The sequence below is a fragment of the Anomaloglossus baeobatrachus genome, chromosome 3 (genome assembly GCF_048569485.1).
Source record: "Anomaloglossus baeobatrachus isolate aAnoBae1 chromosome 3, aAnoBae1.hap1, whole genome shotgun sequence".
Taxonomy (NCBI): Eukaryota; Metazoa; Chordata; class Amphibia; order Anura; family Aromobatidae; genus Anomaloglossus; species Anomaloglossus baeobatrachus.
In genome coordinates, this window is record NC_134355.1 from 572,656,328 (window position 1) to 572,675,704 (window position 19,377).

Below are 19,377 nucleotides of genomic sequence, written 5' to 3' on the forward strand. Positions count from 1 at the left end.
CGGGTGTCTGGAACAGCGGCATGGCTGAGGGCCCAGGCGGCGAGGATCTGCCGTCACTACCAAAGTCGGATCGGCGGGCTGATGGAGCAGTGGGCCGCGGAGGTGGAGGCCCTAGTTGCTGTGGCGCGAGTGTATGGAGTGGAGGCCGTGATGGAGGAGCTGGAGAATGACCCACGCCCCTGTGTCCCCGAGGGACCGGTCGCTGCGGCTGAGGGACCCGGTCTGCCCCTGGCTTCTGTGTTACCTCCGTCCCACTCGCTTGCACCCTGCACCGCACCTGGCCCGTCGGACGTGCACCCCTCTGTGACTGCGGCAGGGGCAGAAGATAGCGACTCCGGTCCTGACACTGAGCCTGTGTCGGAGGACGAGGAGGGGGTCGTCTCCCTGCCTGGCATGGAGGCCATCTATGTCCCCCGAATCGGGAACAACGGGTATCGGGCGGCCCTTCCATGCCGTGCTTGCTATGCACTGGAGGGGCTGGTGCCCGTGTCCTTTCACCCCGAGCCGGGTGAGGAGAACGAAGATGCCCAGTAGTGCCAGCAGATGCCCGCAGCACCGTCCCCGTTGGGACCACCTGCTTGTTTGTGTTTGAAAAGTTTGAAAAGTTGAAAATGATAAGAAATGATAATACCGAAAAGTTACCTGATTTGCTTTATGATTAGCAACCGGCTGGAGCCGGCACCGTTGTCCCCGTGGGGACCGTTTAAAAAGTTTTTGCATGGGAACTATCCATGGACAAGCCCGTGAACTTGCAGGGCAATCACAGACGTTAGTGGCTTGTAAATATGTTGTTTACCGTTACCGTTTTCCGCAGGCTGCCTCCGGAGAGGCAGGTTGGAGGGAGGGCCCTGAGCAGAGCAGGCTAGGGCCCAGCCACCAAAGGAACCGGTGGCTACCCTCTGGAGGGCAAGGACAGATCCCGCTCAGGTACCGTGTACTGGACTGTGGGTCAAGGGGTGCTGCCTGGGCTTTAGGGGCAGCATCAGGGCCAGGTTACTTGGGTGGGAGAGAGCGGAAACCGTAACCGTAAACCGTTGAAACGTTTAAGAAATGTGCCTCCCGTAAGGGAAGATTATTAAAAATGTAAATATGTTATGTTTAACCTTGTTATCCCCTTTTACAGAAAATAAATCCGGTGTAGGACGGCAGCCCGCGGACGGTCTGCATTTTGCTAAGGGGGAATGTGTCGCCCTGGGCAAGCCAGGGGATACAGGTCACACACCACCACACCCCACATCCCAGGTAGGCACACCTAAGCTGAACCAGAAATCCTTGTTGCCTTCCTCCAGAGGCTGATGATTCACACCAGGGGGTGGGCCAGGCGGTTGGCTCCGCCCACCAAGGAGATCACAGCTCTGGAGGCAGGAAGTACCAGGCAGTTAGAGCCCAGGGAGGGCTAGAGTGAACAACTAAGTAAAGTAAAGAAAGAGAAGTGGTAAAGGAGGAAAAGCAAGAGTGGTGACAGAGAGAGAGGAAAGCCTGAAGGTCCAGCTTTGTGTAGGGCCAGAACAGCAAGGTCAGCGACGGCGGTGACTGTCCGGAGGGGGACCGTTTGGAAGTTCCTGGAAGGACCCCGTTGGCTGTGTGCCCGGTGGTCTGGAGCAGTGTTCCGAAAGACAGTCAGCACCAGGGCAGGGGCCTCTCGGACCCCGGCAAGGCTAGGAGTCGCCAAATTTGCCGAATCCGTCAGTGAAGGGGACGTAGATTCCCCCAACAACCAAGTCCCGATTGAAGGCAACAGTCCAACCCGTACAACAGAGGCACCGCCACCGCCAGGGCACCAGTCTCTGAGGGCCAGCGCCTGCGGGCAAAGTGTAGTGCTCTTCCGGCCCAGCTTGAAGCCGGGGAGCGGGTTACCGGTGGGGACCCATCGCAACCAACCGTACATACAGGTGCAAGGAAGAGGGACATCACCGTCACCTACCGGGAAAGCAAAGCAGCCGTCTGTGGGACCGTCCTACCAGCCGTGTGGTTTACCGTACAAACTGTGTCCGTGTCTCAGGCTGAGTGAGTACCACCGTGCCGCAAGGCACAGCGCTGCCCCCGCGTCCCTGCGCCCACCAGGCCCTGCACCTCCCAAGCCATCACCGGGCCCCGGGATCACCAACCCCTACCCACGGAGGGGCAACACAACACCTGGCTGCTCCACATCACCATCCCCGGGATCCCCGTATTAAGCAGCGGTGGTGCTACCAATCACCACAACCGTGGGTGGCGTCACGGACATTATCCCAACACCCCAAACACCCCCCTTTCACTCACGGGCGAGGAGCGTCGCTCGAAGAAACCCCCGGGATCTGGCCCATGGCTCGAGCCACCACTGAGCAGCCGGACCCGAGCAGAAGGGGTGAGCGCGGTGTGCTGACACCCTCCTCCCCGCCCGCGACAATAACATTTCTCTTTTTGAGCGATGGTGCATGTTAAATCCAGCTATCAGAGATTGACAGCTGGATTTAACTCAAGACTCAAAAAAGCATATTCATATGGGAAACGGCCATAGGTCACGCTTACGTCCCTGCTATACAAGAATATAGAATATAAGGCTATGTGCGCACGCTGCGGATTTACCGCGGATTTTACCGCGGATTTGCCACGGATTTGCTGCAGAAAATGTGTTTAACATTTCTGCAGTCATTCCCCAGCAAAACCTATAGGTATAAAAAAATGCTGTGCGCACACTGCGTTATTTTATACCTGCGGATTTACCCATGGAATTTCTTCTTCGGAATTAATGTGCATGTCACTTCTTTTCTGTAGGTCCCTGTGGTTTTACCATTAACTATTGGTAAAAACCCACAGGGACCAACCTGCGGAAAAAACGCAGAAATTCCGCAGCAATTCCGCGGCAAATCCGCAACATCCCGCGGTAAAACCGCATGCGGAATTTGCGTGCGGATTTCTGCCAGGGGTGCGGGATTCTTGCAGAGATCTGGAATTTTCTTAAGAAAATTCAATTTTCTAGTACACACAGGGCCTTAAGCTGCAGGGCCTGGGTGTAATTACAACCCCCGCACCTTTTATAGTTACACCCCTGACAAGAGTATTTCATTATACAACTTTGGCAGAAAACTCTATTTTTGCTCCAGGGAAAGGAAGGCTTTGCTAGTGCAGTGGTTAAACAGAAAAAAAAATAATTTTTATAATACATTCTTATATAAACCTTTTTGAAAAATGAACAAAAAAAATCAAGCTCACCCACGTGAAGTTCCCGGTATGAATAATTCTGCTTTCTATTAACAAAGTATATTTGGAGCTAACAGAGCATTGCACACAGTTAATTATAATTTTACTTATTCCTCACTTATCACTGTGACAAACCTGCTGAACGATGTAAAACAAGATTAATGACCCCGGTTTTGTTGTAACTGAAAGTTTCTATAAAATTTACTTAAACCATAATTTTCCTGCAAGTTAGTATAATATATTTTATCTATATGCTGTATATGTCAGGTACCCAGTTTCTTAAATGCTACAATATTCTTGCAGTGAGGTGTAATATAATCCTGAATAATACCAGATATGCAATTTAAGAAAGGGCAGCGGCACAAATAGCCGGTATACTGAAGGCTGGTGATATATTCAGTTTCTGTATAATACAAAATCATGTTCATGCTAATATTATATCTCCGTTACGGTAGTGTAATTATATTCTGCTCAAATAAGTCTAGCATGGAGAAGAGAACCTGCAGCAAGGACTAAAATAATGTCAGCAGACAGGTACATTATAAGGACAAAAACTTTGCATTTCCCTGTTAGAATAGTAATCAGTGCTCAGCAACAGCACCTGAAAACTATCACAAAAATCCCAGTAAAATTGCTTGTTAAAGGGCTAGGGGGCTGTAAAACAGAAGAATTATACTTACCGAGACTCTGCGCGGCTATCACACTGTTTCTGGGTTCGATCATTAACCCTCATGCATATTCACTACTTTCTTCGCCCACCCTCTGTGACAACTTCTGTGATTGGTTGCAGTCAGACTGCCGGCATGCCGGCGTCTGTGATTGGTTGTGGAGTGTAAAGGATTTTTGTGTTGGTGTTTATTTCTTTTTACTTGCAGAGTAATTAATGGGGGGGATATCATAGACCCCTCTCCATTATGAACCTTGGGCTTAATGACAACTGTGAGTTATTGACAATAACCATGGACCTTCCCCGTCTCAAAATACCAGCCCCCAGCTGTCAGCTTTATCTTGGTTGAGTATCAAAATGGGGGTCGGAACCACACAGTGTTTTTTTTTTAAACGATTTATTTAAATAATTAAAAAAAGCCACATGGGTTCCCTTGTATTATGATACACAGCCAAGATAACGTACAAAACTGAGGGTTTCAGCCTGTAGCCATCTGATTTATCTGTGCTTGGTATCAATATACGGGGGACCAAATATTTGACCAGCCACTAATAGAAGTAGATGATCATGTGCAATGGCAAATAGTGTTTCAAACGATTGACAATGATGAGACATGGTTGCCAACAAGTGAGGTTGTTAAGTCAACAAGTCAGGAGAAAAGCCAGAGTTCAGAAGTGGAAGAAAAGGTGGTGGACGATGAAGTCACAGATCTAACCTGGAAAGATGTCATATAGAGTGAGGACAACAGTGCAGAGGTGGCGGGATCATCAGCACTGCAACTGGCAGGAAGAGGCAGTGGGGTAGCCAGTGGGAGAAGGCAGGCAACTGTTCCCCAGAGCACCCACACACACTGAGTTCCTATTGCAAGGGTTAGGTATTCCTTTTTTTCTTGTCTATCCCCATGCACCCCTTCCCACTCAAAAAAGATTATATGTTTCATGGTTTATTATTTGTTTGAACACCACCTCATCCACAAATGTTGGAGGGACATCAGGTGTCAATCACTCATAATTATTAGAAATGGGTGTGTAATACCCCGACAGAGGTTGAACCGCTCGGATCCAGATGTCACTGCTCGTGGCTCGAGGGTCTTCGGACCCTGGGGCTAAGGGTCACACCCGAATAAAGAAGGGGGTATTTAAAAGGGAGATATAGTTCGTGACAAATACAGAAAGGAAGAATCATCCAGCTCTCCAGGCGAGAAAAGCCATGGTCTTTATTTTAGCATGCAGGAACAACGGATGACATAACCAGCACAGCACTACGCGTTTCAGGTGAAACAATCACCCTTAATCATGATTAAGGGTGATTGTTTCACTTGAAACGCGTAGTGCTGTGCTAGTCATGTCATCCGTTGTTCCTGCATGCTAAAATAAAGACCATGGCTTTCCTCGCCTGAAGAGCTGGATGATTCTTCCTTTCTGTATTTGCAATATCGGGCTGTGGCAGTGCCTGTCCGTGCTCCAGGGAGAGGCCAGGAGTGAGCTTGTACACGGTGAGCTGATATACATAAATTGGATAGTTCGTGACACCACCCGTGGTGTATGGTATGTACGGTAATTGGGAGTACCGCCGCTGCCATTGGGAGTACCCGGGGTGATGGAGTGGGGAAGCAAGATGACGTGACCTCCACGGGTAGGGAAAGGCCCCGGGACTCTGGATGGTGGTATGGGGTGCAGGGGGAGCGCAGGCTTGCTGGTTGCAGAGGTTAATCTGGTACTCACTCAGCAATAAAGCAGACGCTGACAACAGGGTAAGCTAAGTCTCTGGGTGCCACTGCCCTCTTGGGGGAGCTCATCCGGGTCCCGTCCCCTGCAGCAGTGCCTGGTGGTCTGTGACCTGCATCATGGCACTGTATTTTTAGAGTGTCCTTTGTGGCTCGTCAGCTTGGAGCTTTTCGGGCCCGCTCCCCACTGTGGCTAAGTAGAAGAGCCTGCTCTCAGGAGCTCACGCTTGGGATTTCAGTGGGCTGCTTTGCTTGGAAAGCCCTATCCCCCTCATTGCGCTAGTGCCCCCGATCGCTGAGCTTCGTGGGAACAGTCCATAGAGGTCCTCTCCTCCGCAGGTTAATTTCCGGGTTGCCTGAAGCTTCTCCCCGACCTAGGGTCCGTGTACCCCGTCTTGCATTTGGTCCCAGACTGGTGATTAGGCCCAGGCTGCTGACCATCCTCCAAAACAGGTCCCAGGCACCTAGCCTCAATCCCCTGCGACTGGGGGTCTGACTCCTCTAGGTCCAAACCACCGTCTGTGACCTAGTCTGCTTTCCGCTTCCTCAGAGCTCCTCACAGCTCAAGGGCTACCACTGCACTCACTTGACACCTCCCACCTCCCTGCCTGGCCCCTAGGTGGGCGGCCATATTCCAGGTTAAGCTGCCCACAGGTGTGCCTGACAGGGTGTGGTGCAAGGTGTATCTAGGATTTGTGAATGCTGGTGAGGCAGTACTGCAGGTTAGGTTCCCAGAACCATGGGGGGGGGGGTTGAGCCCTGCACGGGGAGAGGAAGATTGTGCAGAACCCTGTGACGACCTGACTAGTCCAGGGCGTCACAGGTGAATAGTTCAATATTCGGGTTCCTGGAAGTGTCGGTCTGGGAGACCTGTAAAAATGCTGAAATGGATGGAAAAGTGTTGAAACTGAATGGGAACACCATAGTGAAGATACCTGGATGTATTTCTGTCTCACATTTGGTTTCTAGGAATAATGTCAGAGTATTATGTGGATTAAAAGCATGACAATAACACTTACTGAGATTCCTCGTGGTGTCACACTACTTCTGGGTCAGCTCATTAGATTTCATACATATGCACTGCTTCCCCCGCCCACCCTATTAGCTGGCGGCTGCAGCCTGCAGCCGTATGTGTGTCGCCCGGGGACCAGGGGTACTCAGATCCGGGCCACGGGGTCACGTCTGTGGGTATTACGGTCTGTGATCCCAGGCTCCACAGTAAAAGGGGGATTTGGTAAGGGAGATTGTCCGTGACGCCACCCACGGTTGTGGTGAGATTGGAACACCACCGCTGCTCTGGACGGGGATCCCGGGAGTGATGGTATGGAGCAGCTAGGATGTTGTTTCCCCTCCGTGGGTAGGGGGTTGGTGGTCCCGGGGCCCAATGATGGGGTGGGGATGGATGGCAGGCAGGTTACGGGGCCTGGTGAGGTGCAGGGTCGCAGGGGCAGCGCGGTGCCGCACGGCACGGTGGTACTCACTCAGCCGGTAATGATGATGACACAGCTCTCAGTAAAACACACGGCTGGATGGACGGGTCCCACAGACGGCCGCGGTTGTTGTTTCTCCCCTGACCCAGTTTGATTGTGTAAGTCCTTTCTTTCACCTCCGTGCACACTCCTTCTGCGTTTCGGTTTCCAGCTGGCTCCCCGGTTCAGTACCGGTGGGCCACCGCCCAGCCCCGGCTACCTACGGTTCCACCAACTGTCTTCCCGGCTCCCTGCAGACAGCCACTACCGTCTGCCTGACTTTCTGTACGAGGGCCCTAGGCTCCAACCTAGGCCCCTGGCTATGTCTGCCTCTCTGCTGACCTTCTCTCACTTCCTCTGCCTGAACTTGACTGGGCTTGCTTCCTGCCTCAGGCCAGCCAAACTCCTGGGTGGGCGTCTCCATCTCCTGACTCCGCCCACCTGGTGTGTCTGTCTGAGCCCGAGGAAGAAAGCAGGTCACTTTGGGGATGTCTGCTGTGAACTGCTGGGGGTGTGGGTGTGTGTGTGTTGCTATCTGTGGCCCCTGGCTTGTCCAGGGCGCCACATATGCTTTATCTGTGCTGGGTATCTATATATGAGGGACCCTGCAATATTTTATTTATTTATTTATTTTTACGCTCCATTTGGGGACCAGGACAGCTACTGTGAGGGCAGCCAATCAGAGAATCCAACATGCTGGCAGTCTGACTGCAGCCAATCACAGACACTGGCAGAGAGGGTGGGAAGCAGTGGATATGTATGAGATCTAATGAGCGGACCTGGAAGTAGTGTAAAAGTCGTGGGGAAACTCAGTAAGTCATTTTTTATTTCACTGCGCCTACCAATCCCAGTAATAGCAGCAGCAAAAATGGCAATGACATTACAGTGATTGGTAGGCAATCCCAACATGTTTAGTGGCTGAAAAATCAGGCACCAAACTGGCTGGGAGGAGACTCAAATCTCATGCAGCGAATACCAAAATACTCTATGAGTAATGGATATCGTGAATACTTTAATATTTTGTGCGTATAATGAATAGTGCCGAGTATATTCACTCATCATTAATAGTTATTAGAAGGCCATCCTGCAGTACTCGGTCCCCAGTCACTACTTTTCTTCACTGTGTGTCGTCCCCACCTTACTCCAGCACATGTCCCATACAATCACCCGTGCCCTGACCAACGCAGTAACTGGGAAGGTCCACTTAAAAACCAACACATGGATAAGTATTTAGTGCCAGGGTCGCTACATTTCCCTGAAAGTACACTGGGTGAGACTTGTGGAGGCTGGGACCGAGTCGGACTCTGGGACGGCACACGAGCTACTGATTCCGAGGATTGTGTGCCTTAGTTCCATCAGGCTTCCCTCCATATCCTACACCAGTTCCTGCACCACCTCCTCCTTCTTCATTGCCGAATTGTCATTTTGGAGCATGTTGTCCATGTCAGTCACAAGCTGGAAGCACTGCAGCACTGCCTTGGTATAGCGGAAACAGGCTCTGCTAAAACGAATTAGTTTAGGTAACAAATAGCACACCGACAGAGAGTTATTGAAATGTATAATAGACCATAGAGATCTGTGGTTCTTGACGCTGAACCTACAACCAGGCATGGTTGTGTTTGATAATAATTGTAACCTGGTGGTGGCTCTGACGCTTGGCAAGCTTGCACATGTACTATGCCTGGCCCAAGTGCTCAACTTAGTGGTTAAGCACTTTCTGAAAACTTACCCAGATTTGCCTGAGCTACTTTTGAAGGTACGCCACCTGTGTGCTTATTTCTGCAAGTCAGCTACAGCTGCCACCGGTCTGGCAGTGCTGTAGCAGCACTTGCCAATGCCAGCTCGCCAACTGGTGTGCGACGTGACCACGTGCTGGAACTCCACATTACAGGTTAGCAAGACTTTGTGAGCAGCAGAGGGCAGTAGGTGAATTCCAGCTACAGGTGATGAAAATTCTGGCACACTGATCTTCCTTAAAAAAGGAGCTTTATTCAAACATACATAGGTGTATTAAAAACATCAATCTTTAGACCAACATGGCCCCACCTTACGCATTTTGAACACGTACTAACTCATAGGCATACAAACATGTATTAAACACACACACTGTATAGCAGCTAGACTACTGTCACGTGAACAGAATAAATGCTAAACCAATTAGTTGATTAATCACATGTAAATTCGTGGAAGAACCTCCCACATCTGCTTCATTTAAGAGAGATTAGAGGTATACATGCAAATAAATGAAATTATTTCCAAATCAAACAAACAAAATGTATAAATATACATTTATAAAAAAAAACATAATTTTATCAAATGTAAATAAATACATATATTATCATAAATTCTGAGATATTTCTAGATGTTACATTACAATGATCCTGTTCCATGGTACATTAAAATTCCTTCAATTATACATCCTATCGAGAACACGAACTTCCCTCACAGAGAAATAATGTGAGAAATACATTAAATCATTCCTTTAATTTAAACCTTGTGGAAATCATGCACACAAAGCCTGAATCCAGAATGCTTTCCTGTTAAGGAGTGAATTCTCCCAATTGCCCCCTCTAGGCGACCTACTGACCCTCTCAATGCCTTTTACTTTAAAGCTATCCATGTTTCCCCGATATACTTCTAAAAAATGTCTTGACAAACCTGAGATTGATCGTCGGCTGGAGGAAGATGTTGGATCTGCAGCATAGCAAGGGAGTGCTTAGTAGAGATGAGCTAACCGGTCGCGGTTCGGCTCGAGCTCGGTTCGCCGAACCGAGGTCTGGTTCGCGTTCAGTTCGGCTAACCGCTCGAACCACATAGGAAACAATGGGAGGCAATCACAAACACATAAAAACACCTAGAAAACACCATCAAAGGTGTCCAAAAGGTGACAAACAACTCACAACACAACACGAACACATGGGAAAGTGAAAAGAACAAATTCTCATGCGAAAACAAAACAGCGTAAAGAGGAAAAAGAGGACGAGCCACAGATATAGGCATGGCATGCCCTTCTAAAACGATGTAAAAAACCGCAAGGTGACTCCAAGCGGAGTCTCCCTTTTTTTCTAAAAATTGGGCCACACAGACACCCACCCCTTCAGTGGCAGCACTTGTGCCCCAGTTGTACACCTCACAGGTAGATTTGCATCAAGCACATTCAAAAATACGCCATCCTTAACTGTCCCCAGGATGAAAATGGGGTAGGTAGCAAAGTCTTTGCTGAACCATGACTTGTTCATCTTGGCTCATTTTTAAAAACACAGTAAGCAAGGGTTACTCCAAGCGGAGTCTCCCTTTTTTTCCAAAAATTGGGCCACACAGACACCCACCCCTTCAGTGGCAGTACTTGTGCCCCAGTTGTATACTTCACAGGTAGATTTGCATCAAGCACATTCAAAAATACGCCATCCTTAACCGTCCCCAGGATGACACCGGGGTAGGTAGCTAAGTCTTTGCTGAACCATGACTTGTTCATCTTGGATCATTTTTAGAAACACTGCAAGTAAGGGTTACTCCAACCGGAGTCTCCCTTTTTTCCAAAAATTGGGCCACACAGACACCCACCCCTTCAGTGGAAGCACTTGTGCCCCAGTTGTACACATCACAGGTAGATTTGCATCAAGCACATTCAAAATCCACAAGCATTTACTCTCCCCAGGATGACACAGGGGTAGTAAATTCCTTGTGGATCCATAACTTGTTCATTTTGATGAACGTTAGTCTGTCCACATTGTCACTGGACAGACGCGTGCGCTTATCTGTCAGCACACACCCAGCAGCACTGAAGACACGTTCAGAGACAACGCTGGCAGCTGGACACGACAAGGTCTCCAAAGCGTAAGTGGAGAGCTCTGGCCATTTTTCAAGATTTGAAGCCCAAAATGAGCAAGACTCCATTTGCAAAGTCATGGCATTGATGTTCATTTGGAGAAACTCCTGTATCATCCTCTCTAGCCATTGACTATGTGTCAGACTTGTTGTCTCTGTTGGCCTTGCAAAGGATGGTTTAAAAAAATTATGAAAAGATTCAATAAAATTGCTGTTACCAGCACCAGATACGTTGCTGCTGGTACGGGTAGACTGTTGAAGATGACGAGACCGTCCCATGTTTGTCAAGTTAAAACTGGGAGATTCACTCTGTGTACCACGGTTGTTTGGTGGAAAAGTCGAGTTAAGATCGAGTAACAGCTTTTGCTGATACTCCTGCACACGTGCGTCCCTTTCTATGGCTGGAATTATGTCACAAAATTTGGACTTGTACCAGGGATCTAATCGTGTGGCAAGCCAGTAGTCATCATCACTTCTAATTTTGAAAATACGAGGGTCATGTTGGAGGTAGTGCAGCAAGAAGGCGCTCATGTGTCTTGCGCAGCCATGCGGACCAAGTCCACGCTGTGTTTGTGGCATAGAGGTGCTAACCGTTCTTTCTTCCTCTGACATCTCCCCCCAACCTCTTTCAACTGAAATTTGACCAAAGTCTCCCTCATCTGCTGAGTCTTCCATGTCCATGGACAGTTCGTCCTCCATTTCTTCATGTTCTCCTGCACCTTCCTCAACATTTCGCCTGCTACCATGCGCCCTTGTTGATCCCTGTCCCCCATGGTCCCATGCCTGCCGCCTTGGTGATGATGAACGTCTGGACCTTGGTGATGTTGTTGTCCCTTGCGCATATGAATCCTCCTGTAGTTCCTCCCCTTCCTGTTGTCCCACCCCCTGATTCCGAATAGTGTTTAGCGTGTGCTCCAGCATGTAAATGACTGGAATTGTCATGCTGATAATGGCATTGTCAGCGCTAAAGATATACGTCGCCATGTCGAAACTGTGCAGAAGGGTGCATAGGTCCTTGATCTGAGACCACTCCATCAGGGTGATCTGCCCCACCTCTGCATCTCGTTGGCCCAGGCTATACGTCATGACGTATTGCACCAGGGCTCGGCGGTGCTGCCACAGTCACTGTAACATTTGGAGAGTCGAATTCCAGCGTGTCAGCACATCGCATTTCAGGCGATGAACCGGCAGGCCGAAAGACTTCTAGAGTGATGCAAGTCACTCAGCTGCGGTGCTTGAATGGCGGAAGTGAGCAGACAGTTTTCGTGCCCTGTTCAGAAGGCCATCTAGGCTGGGATAGTGTGTTAAAAATTGCTGGACAACAAGGTTCAACACGTGAGCCATACAAGGCACATGTGTCACCTTGCCCAGGTGAAGGGCCGCACCCAGGTTTGCAGCATTGTCGCACACGGCCTTACCAGGCTGCAGGTTGAGTGGAGACAACCATTTACCAAACTCAGTCTCCAGAGCTGCCCACAACTCAGCTGCTGTGTGACTCTTAGTTCCAAGACATTTCAAGACAAAGACCGCCTGATGCCGTTGCGCTCTGCTGCCAGCATAGTAATGAGGGGTGCGTGATTCCTTCTGCACAGTTCCAACGCTGGTGGCCTGACAAGGCAGGCTTGGGGCGGAGGTGGAGGACCCAGATGAGGTTGAGGAGACAGAAGCTGTGAAGGAACTTGGACAGACAGAGGATTGACGCCCAAGTCGTGGGGACGGCAAGACTTGTGCAGCAGACCCTTCACCATCTATCACCATAGTTACCCAGTGCCCAGTCAGCGACATGTAACGTTCCTCTCCATGCTTACTGGTCCAAATATCGGTGGTGAAATGCACCCGTTCACACACAGAGGTTCTCAAGAAAGTGGTGATGTTGTGTGCGACATGCTGGTGTAGGGCAGGCACACCTTTCTTAGAGAAGTAGTAGCGACTGGGCATCTGGTACTGGGGCACAGCGACAGACATAAGGTCTCTAAAATCCTGTGTGTCCACCAGGCGGAAAAGCAGCATTTCGGTAGCCAAGAGCTTACAGAGGGATAAAGTCAACCTCTTAGCTTTGTCATGGGTTGCAGGAAATGGCCTTTTATTTGTCCACATCTGAGGGACAGAGATCTGGCTGCTGTGTGTAGACGGTGCTGAGTAGGGTGTCCCTGAAAAAATGCAGGTTTGTGAGGAAAGTGCAGGCGTAGACATGATGTTGCCTTCATCCAACGTTGATGCTATCGATGTCTGAGAGAGCTGTACACACGCACTTGTTTCCCCTTCCAAACCAACTGATGACCCACCAAGCAAACTGCCTGTTGCGGTTACAGTGGTGGAAGTTGTGCGTGGAAAACCAGGTGTGACAGCTGTCCCCACAGTCCTAGAAGATCAAGAGCGCGCGGATGCACTGGAAGGGCAGGCGGTGGATGGTTCACTACGCTATGCCGCATTGCAGCACGGTGAGCTTCCCACTGGGACATATGATATTTATTCATGTGACGATTCATGGAAGAAGTTGTCAAAGTGCTGAGGTTTTGGCCTCTACTAACAGATTCCCGACAAATTTTACAGATCACATGATTTGGGCGATCCTTTGCAAGGTCAAAAAAGGACCAAGCTAGGCAAAGCTTAGAGGGCGTGCGACCTGCTGAGCCCCCCCAACTAGTGCTCAGAGGCACAGTGGTGGCTGAGGATGCAGTTGTAGACGTGCTACCAGTACTCCGACTCTGTCCAGGAAGGCGCAAGGTAACTTCGTCGTCAGTAGCATCCTCCTCCACTGCCTCTGTTGACCTCATCGAGTGCCTGACTGTGGGTTGACAGTAGGTGGGATCTAGAACTTCCTCATCAAGCGTTGTGTTTGCACTCCCCTCCCCCTCAGACCGAGCCTCTTCCTGCCCTGAACGAATATTTAAGTTGTCATTCCAATCTGGTATCTGCGTCTCATCGTCATCAGTATGTTCCTCATTGTCTATTACAACAGGTGTTTCAGTTTGTGAATAAGGGTCAACATTATGCTCAGAAACGTGGTCATCACGGCCTGAATCTGAGTCACAATGGTTCTGGGCATCACTGCAGACCATTTCCTGGTCTGTACTCACTGTAGCTTGGGAGCAGACCTCTGATTCCCAGGCTATAGTGTGACTGAACAGCTCTGCACACTCAGCCATCTCTGTTCCCCCATACTGTGCAGGGCGGATGGAGACTTGAGAGCTGGGAGAAAGCAAGTGTGATTGGGATGACAACTCCAAGGACTGGTGTTTTTTGGATGCGGTAGTTGAGGTGGCGGAGAGGGCACTTGTTGGACTAATTTAGATCCATTCAAGCATTTTCCTTTTTTGGCCATCATCTACCTTTGTTCCAGTTGTTCGTGTTCGTAAAAAAGGGAGCACATCTGATTGTCCACGGAAAGTAGTAGACATCTTACTTTTGCTGGAAGATGGCCTATCTTCATCAGATGTTAATGGAGCTTTGCCACCTTCCCCACGGACACAAACTTTTTTTCCTTTTCCAACACGCCTGTTCCCCTTTCCACCAGTATCTGTCATTTTGCCACTCATTTAAATTGCGACAAGATTGTGCACTTAAAATGTGTTAGTAAAAATTGAGTGGTTGTGTAGATTGCAGCGATGGTCTACCTTTATTGACAGCAGAATAAACAACAATAACTATCCCAGACAATGCAACTATGGCCCTTAAACTGGCAGAACAGTTTGCTAGTATAATAGCTTAGTAAAAATGAGTTTGAGTGGGCAATGCAGAGGTGCTGCAAATATCTTTGCACCAGTGGGACACTAATGAAGTCCAACAGCCACTTTTAGGATGCCACTAAGTTTCCTCAGTGTTTACTAGTATAATAGCTTAATAAAAATGAGTTTGAGTGTGCAATGCAGAGGTGCTACAAATATCTTTGCACCAGTGGGACACTAATGAAGTCCAACAGCCACTTTTAGGATGTCACTAAGTTTCCTCAGTGTTTGCTAGTATAATGGCTTAGTAACAATGAGCTTGAGTGTGCAATGCAGAGGTGCTGCAAATATCTTTGCACCAGTGGGACACTAATGAAGTCCAACAGCCACTTTTAGGATGCCACTAAGTTTCCTCAGTGTTTGCTAGTATAATAGCTTAGTAAAAATGAGTTTGAGTGTGCAATGCAGAGGTGCTACAAATATCTTTGCACCAGTGGGACACTAATGAAGTCCAACAGCCACTTTTAGGATGCCACTAAGTTTCCTCAGTGTTTGCTGGTATAATGGCTTAGTAACAATGAGTTTGAGTGTGCAATGCAGAGGTGCTGCAAATATCTTGGCACCAGTGGGACACTAATGAAGTCCAACAGCCACTTTTAGGATGCCACTAAGTTTCATCAGTGTTTGCTAGTATAATGGCTTAGTAACTATGAGCTTGAGTGTGCAAAGGGCAGGAGGGTACAGTGGCTGGGTTGTGGGTCAGTGTAGTGGAAAGGAAGCCTCACTTTCTATCCCTCCTAATGGTGAAATTCAGCAAGGAACTCCCTGACCTTAGCTACACAGACGCTCTTATCTGTGGCTGTTAAAAACTCTTTCCACGGACCTGACTGTCACCTATGGCTCTGAGCCTGCTGTAATTAGCCCTTACAAGGGCTGAAAGAAACTTCTATCTCTATTCTGTATAGCGCTGTGTGTAGAGCGTATACAGCAGTATCGGAGGCAGGAGCTGCGCCAGCGGTGACTGACACCCAGACGCAGAAGGCAGATAATGGCGTCCAGACGGACAGATACCCGTTTTTATAATGCAGGGACATGTGACATGGACAGCCTATGACACATGCCCTTGCTTCTCTGGCAAAAAGTCCACTTAGCTGTGTGTGTGTCTGGGATTGGCTGACATGCTGGCCCGCCCCACTACACGCGCGCTTAGGGAAGGAAGACAAGGGAAAAAAAAAATGGCGATCGCCATTATACCAGCAGCAGTGATCTGAATGCGCAGTCCCCGCACACTATACGCTGAAATTTCATAACAGTGTGAGTCACAGAGTGACTTACACTATTATAGCGAAAAGCCAGCTAGTAATTAGCTTGGCTTTTTGCTGCTAGAACCGTTCTTGAACGTAACTAGAACTATCGAGCTTTTAGCAAAAAGCTCGAGTTCTAGTTCGATCTGGAACAGCCCCCAAAATAACTCGAACCGTGAACTGGAGAACCACGAACCACGAACCGCGCTCAACTCTAGTGCTTAGTGTGCAGAGGAGAGTAAAACAACATCCACAGTACAGACAAGGGACATTGTTTAACATACCTGACTGGTGGAACTCCTGCAATCGACCTCTGAGATCTCAAGAGGTCTTGGCTCTCTGATGAAAGAATGTCTGCCGAAAGGGTTTCAGGGGAATCTTGCTGTGCTTCTTCTCTCCGAGGCGGTAATGGCTCGCCCATGAAATCACCATGTCACCATTGAACCTGGGTGCCATGGACTCAGGCAGTAGGACAGGGACCACTGCGGTTGGTGGAGTTAGAGGTATTTTGGGCCATCATGGCTTCAGCATGTTTCAGTGTAGCACTCTGGGGTCCTGCAGCTGCACCTTATAGACCGGACCATCAGCATACACTTGTTTAATTACTCTGTAAGACCGCACTTCCTATCTCTCTCAGTTTGCCCTTAGAGCACTTCTCCCTGACTTGGACTTGTTCTCTGGGTTGAAGTGGTATTTCCTGGACTTGGCCGCACCCAGTGTACACTCTGTTCTGTAGCTGTTGACTGGATGGTCTGCAATCATTGACGAGGTGGCAGTCAGCTCTGTCAGGTCTTCCGGCTGCTCCAGGTTTACTTCAAAGATCTCTCGCCCAGATCTTCCAAACAGTAACAGATATGGGATGTAGCCTGTAGCGGAATGGACACAGTTGTTGTAGGCCCAGACCAGTTAAGGCAGGTAGTATGGACACTGTGCCTTCTTGTCTTCCTCCAACATTCTGAGCTTTTGGAGTATGGTCCGGTTGATGCACTTGCATGCTCCATTGCATTGAGGGTGGGGGGGTGGTCCTAGACTACTCAATGCCATGCAAGCGATATAGCTCCTCTATTTTCTTGCCCTGGAAACATGAGCCCTGGTTGGAATGGAATCCTCTTCAGCATCCACACACTCCAATGAAGCCTTGACAGATGGCCCACGTTGCCAACTCCACAGTCTAATCTCCTGTCAGGGTAATCACAGCAAACTTGGAAAAGTGATCGCTCATGACCAGGCAGTAGTGTGGCCTCAAGCCAAATGTCCACGAGGAGATAGTCGATCATCAAGAGTTCTAGCGGTTCATTGGTTCTTACAGTTTGGACGTGTGCCCTCTGTTCTGTGCTTTTGACAAGATTGCATACTCGTTACTGCAGGCAGACTTTTTCCACTACGGACTCCAACCGGGGGCAGTACGCATACCACTGCACCCACAGGGCTGAAGTGGGCCCCAAATTCATCAGTTTACTTGGTGACTTCCTGGGCCAGGCTCTTTGGGACCACCACTTGCCACCTCACCTTGGGATCTTTTGGGTGTTGTTTTCTGTGGTACAATACTGTCTCCCGGACTTCTAGTCTATCCCATTGGTATAAAACATTCTTCATCATGCATCGAGGTTGTCTTTCTCTTCTGTTTAGGGCTTCTGCCACTGGGTTACTCAGTATTTTATCTGACAGAGTCCCACATCTACATCTTGAGCCCGTCCCCACTTTTCCTTGGTTCTGGGCAGTATGCAGGCCTCCCCACTTGACAACTTGACAGGACAGGACCACTACCACTGGAGGCATGAATTTCCAGAAGTCTGTGGTTTCTTCTTCCTCCAGACACTTATTGAAGTCCCCCACCAGAGTCCAGGGTCACTCTCAACAGCCCATCTGCATTGGTGTACTTGATAGCTGATGGTAAAATCAAGCTTTGCCAGCTGAGCCACACACCGTTGCTCCAGGGTCTCAGTTTAGCATTCTCAAGGTGGGTCAGAGGATTGTTATCCAACCTAATTTAGAGCTTGGTCCACATCAGGAAGCCTACAAACTTTTCGGTCATGGCCCATGTGGAGACACGGGGCTCAGTGGGTGCTCTTGTCCGCTAAAACCCGCCGCCTTTAGAAAGACAGCGTGGCTCAGGGCTCATGCCAACTGAACGCCGGCCTCCTTAACCGTGGGCGTAACACTACTCAGACAACACAGGGTGAGGGAATCACAATAATTAGAATTTATTGGATCCCCAAACAATTAACGGCACATAACACATAATCAGCAAAACACAAAAATGTAACAGGCAACAGAGTCTCACCCTTCCGCTGGCTCACCAGGGATTTAGAATGTCCGTGCCTCAGAGCTTCCAGGGCCACTTAGTCCAATCAAGCAGCACCCCGCTTTCAGCGGGCACCCACCAAGAAAGAAATAGCGCCAGATTTAGAAAGCTGTGTGAGGTCTGCAAAGTCTGTAGCAGGTGACTGAATTGTCCCAACCTGAGTGTCCTCCTTAGGTAGTCCTGGTATGATGAGATAATCCTGGCAGCCGGAGTCGAAATCCCTAGACTGTGGATATGGTCTCCAACTGGAACCGGAGTCCCTAGATTGAAGCCACAAAGTATCCTGATCCTCTAGTCAGCTCCTAAGAGCTTAGACTGTATCCATCGGCATCCATCAACAACCTGGTGGCTTAAAGAAGTCCTCTCTTATAGCCACAGCCCTCCCTCTGGGATACACTGCGTCCTCATCGATTGGTTGGACAAGATCAACTCTCCCATTGGATGAATCTCAAGCTGCATGGACAATGTTCATCCAAATTATGTCTACAGAAAGACTGAGGGTATACATGTAGTCTGGACTGCACAGACTAGACAATGACTACTAAGGTAATTACATTAGCAATACACAACTAAAATAGAATGATTACTGGAAGGGTCTGGAGAAACAATAGCTAAGCAAACATGACTTAGCACACAAAAGAACAATACGTCTGGCTGAATGTTAAGAAACTTTAACCCATGAGAGGCATTGGGTGTCCATGTCGTCACAGCCCACACTAGGGCCAGGAGTTCTAGGTGGAAGGAACTGTATTTGTGGGGGTTCCTTTCAGTGTCCTGTAGCGACCTACTGGTGTACGTATTGAGAGGCATTGGGTGTCCATGTCATCACATTCCTCCCCCTTCTTAATATTATCCAGACATGATAGGCTTCCGATCATCCTTCTCCTCTTGACGGCATTGTCCTTTTTAATGGTGAGGTCAGCAACAGAGGCTTGTATCTATACACCTCCCCCTGATTACCTTCCCCAGGTTGAGCAGCCATATTGCCGGCAAGCACTAAGGTGGGGTCCATGAGTTGGGCCTGCATACATTGCTTACTATCAATCTTTCCCCAGTCAATAGCCACAGTGTGGTTAGGCTTACTCACGGTTCTTGGCTCAGAAATGGATGCTGGAGACTGGGAATGTGAATTATGCTTGGAAAAGATGTTAGAAAGATCCACATCAGGGTCCTGCTTGGCTTGGAAGTGGGTGATGGCTGCTTCAAACTGACTGGATAGTCCTTGTC